Source organism: Piliocolobus tephrosceles, chromosome 1 (assembly GCF_002776525.5).
Source record: "Piliocolobus tephrosceles isolate RC106 chromosome 1, ASM277652v3, whole genome shotgun sequence".
NCBI classification, from domain to species: Eukaryota; Metazoa; Chordata; class Mammalia; order Primates; family Cercopithecidae; genus Piliocolobus; species Piliocolobus tephrosceles.
Window position 1 is genome coordinate 1,162,155 of NC_045434.1, and position 5,441 is coordinate 1,167,595.

The following is a 5,441-nucleotide window of genomic DNA, read 5'->3' on the forward strand; positions in this document are numbered from 1 at the left end:
CTCTGTCCCCATCCACTGTGCTGCCACATAGTCAGCCTCTGTCCCCACCCGCAGCCCCACTTCCTCCACCTGCTAAAGCATTGCCTTTTCCACAGTGTCACATAAACAGTGTGCAGCCTTTGGTGAGCAAGTCCGCTCACTTCATATGATGCATATGAGATTCAGATCAGTAGCTCATTCCTTTTTACTGCAGTAAAGTATTTCATGGGATGGATAGGCCACAATTTGGTTTTCCATTCCCTAGGCCAAGGACATTTGGGCTGTTTCCAGGTTTTGGCAATTGTCAATTAAGCCACTGTCAATCATTCAGCTGGTGAACTGGCTGCAATTATGTAAGGACATCAGTCACTCGGGGCAGTGGGAAGTTCATGAGAAATGGATGAGGTTTCCAGCCTTCACTGCTTTACTCTCCACTGAATGCTGTGACCACTCCAGTGGCCTGACTCCTTGCCTGTGACCCTCACCTCAGCTTTCCTGTGAAGTTCAAATAAAACAATACCTGATCTACAATACATTATTGTAGAGAGGAAAAAATAAATAAAATAATACCTGACAGCAAAATGTAAAGTGTACAGTAGTATTCAAACTGTAGGCCAGTTTCAGTGGCTCAAACCTTTAATCCCAATGCTTTGGGAGGTTGAGGCAGGAGGATCACTTGAAGCCAGGAGGCCAAGAGCAGCCTGGACAAATAATGAGACCCCATCTCCACAAAAAATTTAAAAAATTAAAAAATAGATGGATGTGGTGGTGCATGCCTGTAGTACCAGCTACTCAGGATGCTGAGGTGGGAGAATCACTTGAGCCCAGGAAATTGAGACTGCAGTGAGCTAGGATTGTGACACCGCACTCCAGCCTGGGTGACAGTGTGAGACCCTATATAAAACAAAAGGTAGATTAAGAATCTTGAAAAGATACTCTAATCATATATAAAAACTTGTCAATGAAAGATCACCATACTCTGTGTGTTATTATGTATTCTGAAAAAATTTTGTTTCAGATTTGGGAATATCAAAATCAACACAAATAAATAAGTCAACTCACAAAAGTAAAACGTAGCGATTTTCCATGCATCATTCATGCAAAAAAAAAAAACATAAATAATAATAATTTACTCTTGTACATTTAAGAAAAATAACTACTTCCATTAAATATCCAAAGCTCACTTAAATGGACTGGAACTCACAGCACTAAATTCCAAACTAAAATTGCATGAATGATTTCAAGTTGAATACAGCAGAGGAAACAAACAAGCAAAAAATGTAAATACACACTGAGCAATGAATAGCTGGTGTAAGATCTAGACTGAGCAATGAATAACTGGCGCAAGATCCAGAATGAACAATGAATAGCTGGTGTAAGGTCCAGACTGAGCAATGAATAGCTGGTGTAGGATCCATAGGGTAAGGGGAAAAGAAACAGGGCTGGTACGGAGACTGGGAAAAGCCCCGTTTTCATGGGTAGAAGTAGGCTGAGGAAATGTCATAGGAGATTTCTGAACCCCAAAATCCAGACACAAGACATGGAAGCATAGGTGTGGGGCTGGGCACAGTGGCTCATGCGTGTAATCCCATCACTTTGGGAGGCCAAGGTGGGAGAGTTGCTTGAGCCCTGGAGTTCAAGACCAGCCTGGGAAAGACAGTGAGACGTCCATCTCTACAAAAGAGAAAATAAAAGCAAAATTAGCCAGGTGTGGTGTTGTGCGTCTATAGTCTCAGCTACTTGGGAGGCTGAGACAGGAGAATCGTTTGAGGCCAGGAGTTCAAGGTTGTAGTGAGCTATGAGTGCACCACTGTACTCCAGCCTCGGTGACAGAGCAAGACCCTGTCTCAAAAAAAAAAAAAAAAAGAAGAAAGTATAGGTGAGGGAACGAGACCTAAAACACTGAAAGTTGAAAGTCAAGATTCCACGGGGAAGTCCAAAACAGAGCAGTAAGCTGAGGCAGGAGGAATTGTTTGTGTCCAGGCCAGGCAACATAATGAGAAAAAACAGAACAGATTAATGACGCTGCAGTGCAGCGCTGACCCTGCAGATAACCCTGAGCTCAGCTCCCACTGCTCACCGCTGCTCTCTCTGTCCAGCAATGTGCTGATCCTTCCCCTAGCAGCCTGGGGAGGAGGTGGTTATCCTTCTCAGTGAGTAACGAGAAGACATATTGCTTCCCTGAAGGAGAGATTCTCTTAGCTTGCAGAGGCTGGCGTTGCTTTTCATTTGCTCAAACCCACACTGCCCCACACAGTAGCATTTTATGGGCTTAGTAAGCACACATGAGGAGCTGCTACTGCAAAGGGGATTCTGTTTGTCAGCCCTGGTCTGACAGCTCTGTCACCTGCAAGGGCACAATAGTATTCTAACAGATATCAGGCAAGTTGGGCTAAGGCTATATATAGAGAGCGAGAGATTTTTTAAATGTATCACATGATGAACTTGCAGGACACTACGCTAAGTGAAATAAGCCAGGCACAGAAAAACAAATACTGCATGATCAGTCTTACATGTGCAATCTTTAAAAGGTCAAATACATGGAAACAGAGTAGAATGGTAGTGACCAGAAGGAGAGGGATGAATAAGGCTAGAGATGCAATGTGCAGCATGAGAACCATAGTTCATAGGATTGTATATTACAAATTTGCTAAGAGAGATTTTAGGTGTTCTTACTATGCTAAAAAAAACAAAAACAAAAAAACAAAAAAATAAAACAAAAACCTGTGAGGCGATGAATATGTTAACTTGCCTGACTATAGTAATCATTTCACTATGTATATGTACACCAATACATCACGTTGTGCACCTTAAATAAATATAATAAAAAGAGAAAAATAAAATAAAACACACATTTGCACTGCCTAATACATGTGTAGACAAATCAGGAAGATCTATATTTGAAACTCGACACAGGAAATAGGAAAACAGAGAGGATTTATATTTTCTAGACCTTATTCGTTTCTGTATTGATTGACTTTTTTCCAACAAGCATACATAACTTTCTGATTAAAAAAAGAGAAAAGGAGGCCAGGCGCGGTGGCTCATGCCTGTAAGCCCAGCACTTTGGGAAGCGGAGGCGGGTGGATCACCTGAGGTCAGGAGTTGGAGATCAGCTGGACAAGATGGTGAAACCCCGTCTCTACTAAAAATACAAAAATTAGCTGGGCTCCATGGCGGGCACCTGTAATCCCAGCTACTCAGGAGGCTGAGGCAGGAGAATCACTTGAACCCGGGAGGCGGAGCTTGCAGTGAGCCGAGATCATGCCACTGCACTCCAGCCTGCGTGACAGAGCGAGACTCCATCTCAAAAAAAATAAAAATAAATAAATAAATAAACCAAGAGAAAAGGGGTGTTTCCTAGAACAGATATGACGTTGGTATGATTTTGGTGGCTTTGAAATAAGATGCTACTGACAGTGGGTCTCTCCGGCCTCTTCAACCCCTATCATCACACCAGTTCTCCAGGTAGCAGTGCTCCCTTTTTAAAATGTCCTCCTTCCCCAATAGGTGCCAATTCTTCCTAAAGTCAGGGCATAAGTTGCCTAAGGCTAGGCATGTGCTCTGCCCTGTGAGGCAGCATAGTATTTTAACAGGAGTGCAGCAGATGCCATAGGTGATCAGACCAGCATCCACTAGGGACAGAACCTACTAGCATCTAGCAGAGGAAAACACACCTGGTGGTCCCGATGTGGCCCAGAGAAAGTGTATGCCTCTCAGAGAAAGAAACCTCGCTTCGAAAACAACACGGAATTGGCACCCAGGTACCGGGCGAGCAGGCCAGGACATACTCACAAAACGCTGCATGGCTCAGACCCAAGGAAGAAACAGAAGTTTGGGGGATGACTGGGAATCTGAGGAGGCCTGACACTACGGTGAGGATGTGGTGCCAGATGCAGTGGAGAAGGAGGCTAGTACCCAAGCTGCTATGGCCAAATGGTGTCCCTCCAAAATTCATGTTAGAAATTAATCCCCAGCTGGGCGCCTGTAATCCCATGACTTTGGGAGGCCGAGGCAGGAGGATCTCTTGAGCCCAGGAGTTCAAGACCAGCCTGGGCAATATGGTGAAACCCCGTCTCTACAAAAAATACAACAATTAGCCAGGTGTGGTGGTGGGCACCTGTGGCCCCTAAATACTTCAAAGGCTGGGGTGGGAGGATCTTCTGAACCCGGGAAGTCAGGATTTGCAGTGAACCAAGATTGTGTCACTGCACTCTAGCCTGGGTGATAGAGCCAAATCCTGTCTCCAAATAAATAAATAAATATACATACATAAAAAAAAATTTAAAAATAACTTAATCCCCCAAAACCACAGTATTAAGGGGTATGGTGTTTGTGGGGTAATTGAGTCATGAGGGCTTTGCCCTCATGAATGGGATTCACACCCTTGTAAAAGGGCTCCAGGTTCAAAGTGGCACTCTCTCTCGCCTATCTGCCATGGGCCATGTGAGGACATGGCAATAAGGCACCATCCTGGAAGCAGAGAGCACTTCTCACCGGGCACCAAGGCCAGTGCCTTGATCCTGGACCTCATGGCCTCCAGAGCTCTAAGAAATAAATTTCTGTTCTTTAGAAATCGCCCAGTCTCAGCTGTTTTGTAGTACAAATAGACTAAGACACAAGCCCAAGTGGGGTGACCTCAGGGGGGCTCAGCAAAGGCAGAGATCAGCCCAGAAGGCAGACACCCTCCCCAGCAGAGAGAACAGAAGAGATCGGAGGTGGGGAGTGCCAAAGGATCTGAGGTTACCAAGAAAGAGACTGCATTTCAAACTGAAAGTGACTGGCTGATATTAAAAATGGCAATTTCACTTTCTCTCACCAGCAAAAATGTGATTAGCAGGAAGGGAAAAGTTATGAACAAAGACAAAGGGTTTCAGAAAGTATTATTACCGAGACTTTGTGAGTTCTTGTGCGGAGAAGCGACCTTCTGTTGCCACTACTGCTCTTCCCTCTTTCCAGGGATGACTGCTCCTCTGGGGCCTGGAGGGCTGGTGCTGAGTCAGCTTCCCCAGCTGAGATGGGTTTTCCTAATGTGTCTATGACCCAAGAGTTCCAGGGCCCCCAATTCCTGGACCGCTACACCTTCTGAGACTGACTATAAAGTGGATGGCCATCAAGAAAAAAGCTGTCAGTTCTTACTTTATGAGAGCCAAGTCCTTAATATAAGCATGCTATGTCATATGCTTGGAATTGGCTTCTTAATCCCATTTATCTTCTCCTTTTCCTGTGTTCATAATCTGATCTCTAGAACTCACCAAGAGTGTTAGAGTCAGAGCCCCTTGTCATGGTTCTTTGCCTCATCTACCTTTAAGGAATGCCCCCCAATGCTCTCCAATACTTCTGAAAGACACATTCCAAGTTAAAGCAAATTGAGAAGACTTTATTGCAAACTCACAAAGAGAAGAAAAATAGGTAAGAATTCTTCATTACAAAAGTAATAGTATGATTTTGTTTTTTGTTTG